Below are 15142 nucleotides of genomic sequence, written 5' to 3' on the forward strand. Positions count from 1 at the left end.
GTACCTCTTTCAGCCTAATCTTTTTCTCTACCCCCCAAAACACCTGACTCCCATCTCTACTTTTTCTTGATGTGCAAATCCTACTCAGGATACTCTCTTTTCTGAAAATATTTTTAAATTTTCTGGAGCTTTTTCTGTGGAGAGGGAAAGGAAGGAAAGGTTTGAGAAACACTATGGTAAAAGAATAAATCATTTGAGAATAATAAGCAGATGTGTACATTCAATTTTCTTTTGAGAACCAAGAGGATCAACCTTCCTGGATGAAAATGTCTATGCTGGTCCTCTAAACCCTTAGGGCTCCATGGGTCTGGGGAGAGAGCTCTGTGGAGGCTAAAGCAACTTTGCTTTGGATGCAAATCCACCATGTTGACTTCGGATTAACCCCAGTTCTGGGAATGCCTTTAAGATTGCTACTTACCTACTGTTTCTTGTGTAAGAGCACATACTTACTGCAAATCTTCTCATTAGGTCAAAGCAACCTGGATGTATTATGCAAATTACAGGCTACAATGGGCACATCCTTCTCTTCCTGGAAGGCTGACTTTAATTGTCCTGCACAATCTGAATACAGCATATTTACCCTTTTCCTCTACTAAGTAAGCCCTAAATCTTGGGGGTAACAGCCTGGAGAACTACTTAAGTTGCTACCATTCAAGACCATGCTTCTGTTCATAAATTCCCCCCAATAAATTACCTTTTACTGAAAAATTGGATTTGTCTGTCTCATTCTTTGGTTTCTTGACTCCTTCTGTGTTGGGGATCCCTTTGCAGATACAGCACTTTGTATATTACTAATATAAAACAAGGGATATTAGTCGATCCTCACACTGCTACAAATAAATACCTGGAACTGAGTTTCCTTGGCTCACAGTTCCACAGGCTGTACAGGAAGCAAAGTGGCTTATGCTCAGCTTTGGGAGAGGCCTCAGGGAGCTTAAAATCATGTTGGAAAGGGAAGAGGAAGCAGGCACATCTTACATGGCTGGAGCAGGAGCAAGAACGAGAGAGGAGAGGTGTGACACACTTTCAAACAACTAGATCTTGTGAGAGCTCTCACTATCACAAGAACAGCATGGGAGGGATGGTGCTGAACTATTCATGAGGGACAACCCCCATGATTCAATAACCTCCCAGCAGGCCTCACCTCCAATACTGCAGATTACAATTAGATTTGAGATTCAGGTGTGGACACAAATCCAAACAGTGGCCTGAGGATATGTCTGGATTTTGCTGAACACAGCTGTTGGCAAAAATTGGGTCTTACTTAACCCAACCATGCCCAGGAATGTTATGGTGCCCACTGGTCCCTGGACTTTCTGGGCACTACTGGCCCATACTCTGGATTGTAAATGCTTAAGAGTTTCTGGGTAGATTTCTGCAAAATACTTAAATCTGTAGAGATTAAAATAATATCCATACAGTGTTCCCAGAGAATGAGGGGCACATCACTCCAAAATGTCTCACTTCACTCTAAAACATGCCAGATAGGTGGGCTGTTGGGCTCAGTAAGTTTCTCTGGGAACAACCAAAAGGTACACTGTTGGTCCTCTCAGCTGAAGGCACAAAGGTCCTGGGAAGGGTATGCTGCAGAAAGCATTTGCCAAAGTCAGGACTGTGCCATGGACCTGAGCAACTATTTAGTTTGTCCAGGATTTGAGCCATTTGGGGGACAGCGGCACACATGGCCAGAGTCACCTTATTCAGCTCCCAATAATCAATGATCAACTGTCATATTATCCCAATAATCAACTGTCACACTCCAGGTTCCATTAGGCTTGGGCACAAATCACACAAAGCTGTTTTATGGGCTCTGTGCAGACGTGCAATCACCATCCTCTCCAAGCCCTGAAGAGAAGCTATGATCTCAGGCCAGGCACAGTGGCTCATGCCTGTAATCCCAGCACTTTGGGAGGTTGAGGTGGGTGGATCACTTGAGGTCAGGAGGTTGAGACTAGCCTAGACAATATGGTGAAAGCCCATCTCTACTAAAAATGCAAAAATTAGCCAGCATCATGGCACATGCCTGTAATCCCAGCTACTTGGGAGTCTAAGGTAAAAGACTCTCTTGGACCTGAGAGGAGAGAGTTGCAGTGAGCCAAGATTGTACCACTACACTCCAGTCTGGGTGGCAGTGAGACTTGTTAAAAAAAAAAAGAAAAAAAATGTTATCTCCTGTGCCCTCCTGGGAGGTGATATTGTTTATTGTTTGATGCACACCAGTCCTCTTATGAGAGACAATATCACCAGCTTCCATGTGGCTTCCCCTCAGAGCATGGCTTTTGCCACCTTCACCTAGAGATAGAACTTGTCTAAGGTTGCCTCAAGGGCAGTTTCCAAGAGAGTGTTTGTCCCAACATGTGCTGGGGGATTGGGAAGATGCAGACCCCTGAGAGCCAAAACTCATTGCTTGCTCTGAAGGGACCAGTGACTCATTCTATCCACATGGGGTCTCCAGTCTCCTTCAATGGCCCAACATTGAGGGGAATATTGGCCTTCCTGTCATGGTAGGGTGCTAGATCCCTTCCTTTGGTGCTAGATCCCTTCCTGGGAGAGGGAGGAGGTGGTGGGAGCAGCCTGCTCCTCACACTGGCACCCACATTCCATCCTTGGACCCCAGAATTCCACTCCTGGCCTGTATGGGTCCCAGTATCAGCCAGGCCTGCCAGTATCTGCCCAGTATCAGAACTCAGCCCTGCCCCTTAAGGTCTGACCTGGTCCAGCTACCACCTAGAACCCCAATGAGTTTGAGGTGAGTGTGAGGCAAGTGGCACAGCTTCTCTTTCCTTTTTTCTTCTCTGTCTGCACAGAAAATTGGATCCTGAGCCCTTGCGGCCACTGCCATTCAAAGCCACCCTCAGAAGCAGGCCTGAAGCTTCAGGCTCCCCTGGCACCTCTCTGCCAAGACTTTCTTCCATTTAACCTCCACAGGGGCAACTAACAGAGTGGGCAGCAGTGGGCAGGCCTTTCTCTAGGTTCATTTCTGCTTCTCTAACTTGGAGACCTTGCTCTCAGCCCCCAGTAGAGCCTTTGCTCCCAGGTGGACAGCCCATAGCAGAGGCCAGTCTAACCCTCCTCTGCCCACTGACCTCTGAGATCCTTGGCAATTTCAAACACCCCATCAGTCTCCTCTAGCCTGGTGGAATTTTCACTGCATCTTGGCACTCACAGGGCAGTCTGCAGGTATCAGACAGTGGGTGACAAAGCCTCACATTGGCACTTGCAGGCAACCCAGGATCTCCCCAGCAGGATCCTGTTTTCCCCAACCCATTCTCTCTCTCTCTTTTTCTTTTTGAGACAGAGTCTCCATCTGTCATCCAGGCTGGAGTGCAGTGGTGTGATCTCAGCTCAGTGCAACCTCCAACTTCTGGGTTCAAGTGATTCTCCTGCCACAGCCTCCTCAGTAGCTTGGATTAAAGGTGTCCACCACCATGCCCAGCTAGTTTTTGTATTTTTAGTAGAAACAGGGTTTCACCATGTTTGCCAGGCTGCTCTCAAACTCCTGACCTCATGATCCATCCACTTCAGCCTCCCAGAATGCTGGGATTACTGGTGTGAGCCACTGTGCCTGTCCACCCAGCCCATTCTTTTGAATAATCCCAACTACACCAGTTCTTCCCTCAGGCTGAACCAGTGGCTGAAGTTGCCCCCAAAAGTGACAGTAGGGGAGTTCTCACAAGAGACTTCCCCAAACTGCCCCTGAAATGTGGCAGTTGGAATTTCAAAGGGAGCTCTGAAGCCCAGAGTGCTCTGTCTGAAGCATGCATTGGAGGAACAGACACACAGAGAGGGCTGCAGCATATTCTTGCAAGGGACAAAACAGAGATGTTCTACTGCAATGTGTCTGCAATGAGTGGGTCTGGTTATGGAGTTTATAAAAAGGTTTAAGGAATTTGGCTGAGGGTCAGGGCTACATTATTTCAATACTGTGGACAACATCCTAAACATTTTTATCAGTGCCTGCAAATATTTAAGACCCTGGCTTGGGTTTAAGCCTGCAGGGAAAAACCTGCAGCTGGCAGTATTACAGAGTGGTTAAGTTACTCTGTAGTTCTCAGTCTGGACAGAGAAAAAAATGGGGAATAAGTGGGGTAATAGACATTATTCTTTGCAGTAAGATTTTTTTTTCTTTTGAGATGGAGTTCCACCTTGAGATGGAGCCCAGGCTATCTCAAAGTGGAATTCCATCTCAAAAAATGGCGCTATCTCAGCTCACTGAAACCTCCAAGTCCTGGGTTCAAGCAATTCTTCTGCCTCAGCCTCCCAAGCAGCTGGATTTTAAGGTGTCCACTACCATGCCCAGCTAATTTTTGTATTTTTAGTAGATACAGAGTTTCACCACGTTGGCCAGGCTGCTTTGGAACTCCTGACCTCAAGTGATCCTCCCATCTCACCCTCCCAAAGTGCTGGGATTACAGGTGTGGGCCACCACACAGCCTGAAGTAAGAATTTATACTGGGATGTGGAAGTCAGTTATTCTTCAGGATTGCTTCATATATTTGGTTTCCTGTATATATCTGTATCAGTTTCAGAGTGGGAAGAGTTGCCAATTTCCACAAAAAACAGCCAGGAATTTGAAGGGATTATGTTGAATCTCTTTTTCAACTTGTGGGATATTGTTGTCTTGAAAAGATTAAGTATTTTTATCCTTGAATATTAAATACCTTTCAATTATTTCAGATCTTGATTTCTTTCAGTGTTAAAAAAAATTCAGTGTCGGTCAGGCATGGTGGCTCCCACCTGTAACGCCGATACTTTAACAGTCAGAATTAGGCAGATTGCTTCAGCCCAGTTGGAGATCAGCCTGGCAAGATGGAGGAACTTTGTCTCTACAAAAAAAACACAAAAATTAGTCAGGCATAGTAGCACACACCTGTGGTCCCAGCTACTGAGGAGACTGACGCAGGTGGATTAATTGAGCCCAGGAGATTGAGGCTGCAGTGAGCTATGATGACACCACCGCACTCCAGGCTGGGTGACAGAGCAAGACTTCATCTCAAAAAAATTAAGTGTAAAATCTTCGCACTTCTATTGTTTTTTCTAAATATTTTTGAAGCTATTATAAATCAAATTTATGCACTTTATTTTCACTGTTTGATATGTTCATTTATTTCACTGTTGCAGACATTGGCTCAGCTCTCATCCACAAATCCTCAGGCCACTTGGTATGGTGCCCTCCTAGGTAACACAGGGCAGCTAAGGGCAGGCCAGACCTTGCCAGTCACTCCATCTGGATTTATGTATAATTTTGTATGTGTATCTTTTATCTTGTGACACTGATCAACTTACTAATTCTAGTGGTATTTTAGTGAAACTCTTACACATTTTTATATAAAGGATTATGTTATTTGCAATCAAGACTGTTCCTGAAGTTGACACAAGAAAGGCGGGTGAGCAGTCAGGACACTAGCAGGGCCTGTGGGCAAGTTGCACTGAAGGAAGGGGCCCAGGTGATGGAACCTTTAAGTAACCTCACTTCCTTGGTGACAGGCCCACCAGAACTTAAAACTCTGATGATCAGAAACCCTTATTCTAGACAAAACCTTGTATCAAACAAATTGCATGGGACATGCTCAACAGCAAGACATTCTTCTGACTTCCTGAGGCTCTCATCTGTGGAGGCTCAAAGTGAGGACATTTTCCAATGATGCAGATGTTGGCTCAGCTCTCATCCACAAATCTTTAGGCCACTTGGCAGGGGGTACCCATAGGTAACACAGAGAGGCTCAGGGCAGACCTCGCCTATGATCCTATCTGGGCAACCCCATATCTCTGCCCACCACTATGTGCTGAGGGAGAAAGAGATGAGGGTTCTCTCCCTGGACAGGAGCAGGTTGTCAAGTGTTGGGAGTCTGGTGGATCTGCCAGGATCATATCCCAGGTCATGACTGGCACAATAAGTTGGGCATTGGGGAACACGTTTGTCTACTCAGAAGAGAATCCCAAGATTTCACACTGTAATCTGGTTTTCTCTCTGACTGGAAATCTATGCAGATGCTCCTATGTGCCTGATCTGGGGAACAGAATTTCTAATTGGGTTTTCCCCCTGCAGAGATAGCCAGGCAGGTCACTGACACCTCTTGGCCCAGCTGCTGGGCACTCTCCTTGCAGAACTTCATGCAGATCAGTAGAAATGAGTGATAGGTTCAACCACTCCATCTCCTTCGGCAAAGAGCAGGAGCACCAATGCACAAACCTTGGCCAGTGCTGGTCTGGGGTGGCAGTAGGAACAGAGGGGTCACCTCAGACAGAGATCCAAGATCAGGACAGGTCCAGGATTCAGACTCAAATATGGAGTCTCCATTGCTTCAGGGCTTTCACACCTAAGTAACCCACAGTCTCCTCCCAAAAGAAATGGTCCTCTACTCATCACCAATAGAAACTTGGTTTGGTGCCAAGCTCTCGCTCACATAGTTGTAAAAAGAGGAGAGAACATAGCTTCGCATTGTTTATGCTGGCCCATGGGTATCTTTGCATGTTGCTACTATTTATATTTTGTTTTGGTTTTGGAGACAGTCTTGCTCTGTCACCCAGCCTGGAGTCCAGGGGCCTGATCTCAGCTTACTGCAGCCTTCACCTCCCAGGTTCCAGTGATTCTACTGCCTCAGCCTCCCAGGTTGCTGAGATTCCAGGCACAAACCACCACACCCAACTAATGTTTGTGTTTTTAATAGAGACGGGGTTTCATCATGTTAGCCAGGCTAGTCTTGACTTCCGCCGTCAGGTGATCTTCCTGCCTCAGGCTCCCAAAGTGCTAGGATTACAGGCATGGGTCACAATGCTCAGCCTATTTATATTGTTTTTAACATCCACCCCAGGTGTTTCCTGTAGCAGGCAACTCCACCTCCCTGCCAGACCTTTAAGATGTAAAAGCCCACACTCTTACTAGGGAGGTTTTTACACAAAAAAATGGTTAAAAGAGAGAGGGAGGGTGGCTAAGTTACTCTATGTGTTGATTATCCCACAGAACTCATTCTTGTAGCCCCATTAGGACTGGAGCTGCAACCTCACATGTCTTCATAATATTCCATAAAGAAGGCCATTTTCCTCAGCAGTTCAGCCTTGCAATGCAGGTGGAGCCTGAACACTATCATCTTCTATTTCCATTTCAGCCACTCCTCAGGAAACACCCTCTACGTGCCATAATAGTCTGTAACCATCTACTAGAGCTTCCATACACAGCACGGCAGACTGAAGAACTTTAACAGAAGAAATTTAGTTTTCCACAATTCTGGATGCTAGAAATCCAACAACAAGCTGTTAGCTGGGATGGTTTCTCTGAGAACTCTCTCCTTGGCTTGGAGATGGCTGATTTCTATCTCTGTGTTCTTGCTGCCTCTTCTAACAAGGACTCCAGTCATATTGGATTGGGGCCCACTCCAGTGAACTCAAAACTTACAACCTCTGTGGAGACTGTATGTCCAAATACAGTCACATTCTGAGGCACTCAGTGTTAGAACATAAACTTTGGGGTGGGGACATCTTTCAGCCCATTGAGTGTTTTATTCCCTTGTAGATGATAAACTTCTGGGAGATTACTCAGTGAAAGGATATGCATATGTAAAATTGTAAGAGCTATCACCAGATCACTTTACAAAAGAGCTTTAGAAGGGACATTGCCACCAGCAATTTCTGAATATAGCTGTGTCTCTCAATCCAGATTCACCTGGATGTTAACTTTAATTTTTTGCCAATATAGTGTCCATGTGGAAAATAAAATCATGTTGACTCATGTTGATTTCCAGTTTTCTGACTGAAATTTTTGAGTCATCTTTCAATTGCTTAATACATATGTTTTCCCTGAGTCATCTGCTCAGATTCTCAACCTTTAAACCAACTTTCTCCCATCCTGGACTCTCCCAGCATTTTCTCCCTTGTCATGGCTGGAATGTAGCTGCTTGGCAAGGTTCCTATTAATGTTAAAACTTGTGTTACTGAAAGTCAAAAAGGTACTCCTAGGCTGTCTTACCTTGTGCGCTGTCTCTAAAATAGAAACTGAGGCTTCTTGAGGCCCTCTCAATCCATGTGAGGAGCAGATACAGCCTCAATTAGCTTGAAGGAAATTTCTTGCAGCCCTTGCTGTTTACGGTTCTCAGTTCTGACCCATGTGCTGTTGAGCAGACATTTGACATTGCAAAACTTGTGTTTTCCCAACTCTAAAACAAGGACATTTCATGAGGATTCACTGGGATAATTCTCTCCATACAAGCTTTTAATATAGGTGAGTGCTGTTGCTCCACAGTTGTCGAAGTATCATGAAGATGCCTCGAAGGTGTTAATGGCTTAATTATTCTCCAACTCCACATAAGACTTTGTTGTTGTTGTTTGTTTTGCAGATGGAGTTTTGCACTTGTAACTCAGGCTAAAATGCAATGGTGCAATCTTGGCTCACTGCAACCTCCTTCTCCTGGGTTCCAGCGAGTCTCCCATCTCAGCCTCCTGAGTAGCTGGGATTACAGGTGCCCACCACTTCAACTGGCTAATTTTTTGCATTGTTAGTAGAGACAGGCTTTCACCATGTTAGCGAGGCTGGTCTTGATCTCCTGACCTCAGGTGATCCATCTGCCCTGACCTCCCAAAGTGCTGGGATTACAGGGATAAGCCACAGTGCCTGGCCCACATACATCTTTGGAAGCCTAGAACCTTCTTCACCATGGACACATATGTCCTCCACATGCACAAGTGTCTGAAGAATAGGAGCTTCCTGGTATAAGCCTCAGCCCCCAATCTGCCAGTGGTTCACAGTGATGTCATTGAGCATATGTCTCTTCTTGTTCCACTCCATATGAAAGTAAGTCTACCCTAAACCTAGAGATGAGAATCATGCAGATACTCCCAGCCAGGTACAAGGGAGAAGCTGAATGAGCCTCTGGTACTGGACTTCCAAGTAGAGCCATCTTCTCCTTTACTACTTTCCTGGGCTCCTAACAGTACCTCAACCCCAATCCATAGTTCCTGGGCCAGGTGTAGGTGTCTATCTTCTTCAAGACGCACTGGTGACTCAGCAAGCTACTAGGTGTGTACTAAGGATATCACAGCAGCTCTCTCAATCTGTGCCTCTGCAAAGTGGGAAGATGAATCTCATAGAGTTCTTGTAGGGACCAAATGGCATAAGACATAGTGAGCAGATGTCTAGTGCCTGGCTCTGTACAAAGGCTGCTTAGGATGTTCTGGTTGCTTATATATACATTTTTCTGTCTTTTTGCACAAGAAGTTCTCTGACTCATTGGCCTGTGTCCCTCTGCATTTGGAACACCACATAGAAAGCAAAGCTGTTTTTGCATTTGTAAGCTACATTTGAGATTCCTTCTTACTGGATTTTGTCCTTGACAGAAAATTAACAAACTTCCCAGGGTTCTGAAACAGGAGTCCCTCTCCAATTTAGATATCAGAGGAGGTTCTCATTGAGATTTGTTTATTCAATACATATTTTAAGCATAGTGTGTAAAGTCAGCTTTCTAGATGCTTGGCATAATTCAATAAACAAAGATGACAGCCCCTGGGTTCTGGATATTTACTGCTAATTCCGGAGCTACTGTTGCACAGCTAGCACTGCCTTGTGTGTGTTCATTTATGTGCCAAAACAACCTCATGATGTATAAAGGCTCCTATTGTTTAATAAACAAATTAGCTCAATAAACTTGATTATGTCCATTACAAAAAGAACAATCATGAAAGAAAATGTGGCTTAAATGAAGTTCTCCAATTAAAAGAAAAACAATGGACTGTAACTGAAATCACTAACTGTAGAAACACTAAGATCTAAAAGTTATTTTCTGAGCACTCTTCAATATCATAAACGTCATTCTTGTAATCCCATAGGACATCATATAAAGAATGCTTTGTAAACCTTGAAATGAGAAAATTATATATTAGGTCCACCATAAGAAACAGGCAAGAAAAAGACAGACCATTTCCATGGAAATTCTGAGCCAAGGGGCCATAAGGTTTTAGATAAATGAATTCATTAAAAAGAAGAGAAAATAATTTTGCTTTTAGAACCATTAAGTTTGATCTGCCTAGTAAATGATCAACACTTTCAAAAATTATCTGTATTGATCTAAGGTTTGTCTTTGCTTCTCAAAATAGGCACACTCATACACAAATGTAATTACATTCACCACAAACTCTTACACCTGAAGTTTATCTGTAAAGTGGCATGTTTGTATATATAAACCCATGCAAACCAAAACAAAAATCTGTGTTTTGCAGACTAGTGGGGGCACACTCAGAAAAATGTAAAGTAAAAAATATTTAAAAGTCATTCAGAATTTGAAAATATGTGAATATATTTTATTATAGTCTTATATAATCTTTACTATGACCATCATAATGATCTTGTAGTTACAAAAACTAATAAAAATATTACCTCTGGTAAAAAATAATTCCACTGGGAAAAGGGATTATGAAAGATGTCATTGTACTATGTTATTCTTCACCATGCTATTCAATAGTATATTTCTACCATCAGTTACCTACAACATGTGGGTAAGGTGGGATAGGTTAATGTTGGTGGTAGGATGCATTTCATTCAAAGGAAAACAGTCTTAACACAGTAAAAACAATTTTATTCCATTAAAATAAGTTAAGTTCAAACATTATCTCAAAAAGCATTTTCAGCTCCATTGCATTTCATTATTTTAATGTGTAACTAGTAAAACAATTTACTTCTAAGATTCAAACTGCTTCTCTTCTACTACAATGCAGAATAATATTACCCTGAAAAAATACCTCATGAGTCACTTACAACACTGTTATAAAGGGCCTCTTCACTTAGATTTTCTTTATGCATCTTACATTCAAGTGAGTATCACACACTGGGATTTGTTGGGGGGAAATAGGTGAGGGACAGTGCGGGGTGGAGAGTTGGGGAGAGATAGCATGGGGAGAAATGCCAGATATAGGTGATGGGGAGGAAGGCAGCAAATCACACTGCCATGTGTGTACCTATGCAACAATCTTGCACATTCTTCACATGTACCCCCAAACCTAAAATGCAATAAAAAAAGAAAAGTGTATTAATGGTACCAACCTAATAGAGAAAGATGGCTCAGAGCTCTGATGCAGAAACTATTAACCACGTGCTTTCACATAAGCACTAGAAATGAAAATACAACATCAAGAAATTTGTAAGTTTAATTTGTAAAAATATTTGCTTTACAAAATAACTAAAATTATTTCAATTCCAAAAAGGATAATTTGAACGTAATTATAATTGTCCAAAAAAAGAGAAAATTAATTTCTTTCTCCATTTAAACTTACATATAAGTAAGCAAATTATTTTAAAGTATTCTCTATAATCAACCCTGATTAAGAGTAATGTCTCAAACTGTCACTGTCTTAGTGCTTTTTACTGTCAATCTATGATGGTTACTTGGGCTTGATTTCTAATTTACTTTTTCACATTTCCTAAATCTGTATAATATACTCTAGTAGAAACTCTCCAGTGTTTTCTAAGGTATGTGTATGAAATAAAAGTTGTTCCGCATTAATTACATCCATAGGGTTTCTCCCCAATATAAAGTTTGAGGTACCCGTGTAGAGTTTCCTTTTAGTATAAATTTTCCACTGTACAGTAAAATCTGTGATATAGGTAAAGTATTGTGCCTTTCTTTATATTTGTAATGTTTATCTTCAATAAAACAATCATGTACCCTTTAAGGGTTATATTTTGTGAAGGATTCTTCAACAGTCATTACATTTCTACCACTTTTATTTAGTATTAAATTACTGATGTAGATTGTGATGTCAGCATTCATTAATGATTCGGCCACATTCCATACCTTGGTAGGGTTTCTCTCCAGAATGAATTCACTTACATTAAAAGTTAAGCACAAATTGAAACCTTTGCTACATTCCTTATAATTGTAGGGGTTCTCTATCATGAATAATCTTACATTCAGTAAGGATTGAACATTGATCAAAGACTTACCATATTCTTCACATTTCTAGGGTTTTTCTCCAAATGAATTCTCTTATGTTTAGTAAGGTTTGAGAACCAGTTAAAGGCTTTGCCACAATTTTCTCATTTGTAGGGTTGCTCTCCAGTATAAATTATCTTGTGTCCAATAAGATGGTATCTCTGGTAAAGTTTTTCCCACATTCTTCACATTTGTAGCATTTCTCTCCAGTATGAATTCTCCCATGTTTAGTAAGGATGAAGTGATGCATAAAAGTTTTTTTCACATTCTTCATGATTGTAGGATTTCTCTCCTTGTTATCATGTTGAGATTAAAAGTTTTGCCACATTTTCGTACGCATAGGGTTTCCTTCCAGTATGAGTTATCTTGTGTCTAGTGAGATGTGAGACCTGGTTGAATGCTTTGCCACATTCTTCATATTTGTAAGGTTTCTCTCCAGAATGAATTACCTTATGTCCAATAAAGGGTGAGCACTGATTAAAGGTCTTGCTACATTCTTCATATTTGTAGGATTTCTCTCCAGTGTGAATTATCTTATTTTGAGTAAGGTTTGAGAACCTGTTAAAGGCTTTGCCATATTCTTCACATTGATATGGGTTCCACCTGTACACAAAAGTAAAACTTTGTAGCATTATACTTATTAGGCAGAAAACAATTGTGCTTTAAAATTTGAGAGACATGAAAACTAAAGCAGCCATAAATTTATGATATATTTAGTGATATTATAAGTCAAGGGCAGATAAAATAAACAAGATGTTTCACATGCAACTGAGTGCAAGTTGTTACCAGTTTAAAACATGCAGTTGTAACTTTAAGGGATTCAATCTAATTTAAATGGTAACCATAAAGAAAATGCAGATACAGAAAAGAAAATAAGCAAAGTATGCCACTACATATATCCACAAGACACAAAGGAATACAAAGTAAATAGGGACAAATAGCTACAAGAGACAAATAAAACAATAAAATGGTAATTGTAAGTCATTTCCTTTCAGTAAAGTACTAAAATATTCATGGACTGAACTTTCCAGTCAAAAGGGAAATGATAAATAAAGGATTTATTTTTAAATTTAGGAAACAAAATCCATGTGTGTCATGTCTCCAGGAGACTCACCTCAGATCTAATGATGAAAATAGACTGAAGTGGCAGGATTGAAAAAACATTCCATGCAAATGTTAACCACATGAGAGGTGGAGAACTAACTACATTAAGTCAAACGCTGTCATATTTAATAAAATGTAGTTTAAGTCAAAACTCAACAAGAGACAAACATGGACATTAAATTATAATAAAATAGTTCATTCACTAGGAAACTATTTATATCTCCTCTCAGGGTTCCCAAATATGTAAAGCAAGCATTGACAGAAATGAAGTAACATAATAATGGGAGAATACTTTAATACTTTTACTAATGAATAATAAAACATGACAGAACATTAATAAGGAAACAAGGATGTGAAAGCACTATAAAACAATTACACCTAAAAGACATATGCAGAACACACCACACAATAGCAGAATACACAATCTTTCCAGTAGCTCATAAGAAAATTCTCCTGAATACAACACCTGTTATCTCACAAGTCTTAATAAATTTTTAAAACTTGAATCTTACACACTATTATTTTTGGCTAAAACTGAATGAAACTAAAATTCACTAACAGAAGAAAATCAAAAAATTTCACAAAATATGAAAATTAAACAATATACTCTTAAGCATGTTCTTGCTTAAAGCTTGGAAGACTTAATACTGTGAAGATGGTCATACTGTCCAAAGTGATCTATCTACACATTCAATACAATCCCTTTCAGACTCCAAATTTCACTTTTCCCAAAATAGAAAAACAACCCTCAAATAATATGGAATATCAAGAAACAACAAAGAGCTTGACTGTTTAAAAAAGAAAAACAATATTGGAGGTGTGATGCTTAATGATTTCAAAATACAAAATGAAGGTAGGGTAATCAAAGCACTTTGGTACTGGCATAAAAGTAAAACCCTACATCAATAAAACAGAATACAACACAAATAAAAACTCTCACATATATGGTCAAATGAGTTATTAACACCATTTGTTATGGCACTATTCACAAAAGCCAATAGGCAAAAGCAACCCAAGCTTCCCTCACTAAATGAATGGATACATATAATTTGGAATATAAAAAATATGGAATATTATTCAAGCTTTAAAGAAATCTTCTAACATTTATCACAAGGATAAATCTTGATGATATTATGTTAAATTTAATAAGCCGGTCGAAAAAAGAAAAATACTGTATGAATCCACTTACATTACTTAAAAGAAAAAGTAAAATGGATAAATTGCTGGAAGCATACAACTTCCTAAGACTGAACCAGAAAAAAATAGTATCTTAAATAGACCAATAACAAGTAATAAAATTGACTGAGTAACGAAACATTTTCAAACAAACAAACAAAAAGAACAGATGAGTTAACAGCCAAATTTTGCCAGAAGTACAAAGAAGGGCTAATACCAATCTTACTGAAACTATTCCAAAAATTTATGGAACTTTTGGATTGGAAGAATCAATATTACAAAGACCATATTAATCAAAGCAATCAAGCAATTTACAGATTCAAAACATTTCCTACCAAATTACCAAAGTCATTTTTCACAGGAAAAAAAAAAAACAATCCTAAATATAATATGGAACCAAAAAAAGCATCCAAAGAGCCAAAGCAATCTTAGGCAAAAAGAACTAAGCCAGAGGCATCATATATCTGACTTCAACTTACACTATAATGCTATACTAAATAAAACTGTATGGCATTGGTACAAAAACATACAGATAGGTTAATGGAATGGAATAGAGAATCCATTGCTAGCAAAGATACAGCTAAAAAAGAGAGAGAAAATTGTAAAAGAAAAAAGAATAAAGAATAAGTAATAAAGCCACATGCCTTCAATCAAGTGATCTTTGACAAAGTTGGCAAAAGTAAACAATGGGAGAGGGCATTCTATTCAATAAATGTTACTGGAAAAATTAACTAGGCAAAAGAATGAAACAATCTTCATCTCTCCCCATACACAAACTTTCATTCAAGATGCATTAATAACTTAAATAAAAGACCAGAAGCTATAAATACCCAGAAGAAAATTTAGAAAAAACTCTTCTAGACATTGGCCTAGACAAATAATTCATGACTTAGACCTCAAAAGCAAATGCAATGAACAAAATATACACAAAGGGGACTTAAACT

At 40.2% G+C, this 15142-nt stretch overlaps 1 pseudogene; it reads left to right on the forward strand.

Annotated features, from left to right (window-relative positions):
- The first annotated feature begins 12070 nt into the window (after positions 1-12070).
- LOC105704845 (beta-glucuronidase-like) overlaps positions 12071-15142 on the forward strand; it is a 35020-nt pseudogene continuing 31948 nt past the window's right edge.

This window comes from Aotus nancymaae, unplaced genomic scaffold (assembly GCF_030222135.1).
Source record: "Aotus nancymaae isolate 86718 unplaced genomic scaffold, 86718_ANA_hifiasm-v0.15.2.pri h1tg000267l, whole genome shotgun sequence".
Lineage (NCBI taxonomy): Eukaryota > Metazoa > Chordata > Mammalia > Primates > Aotidae > Aotus > Aotus nancymaae.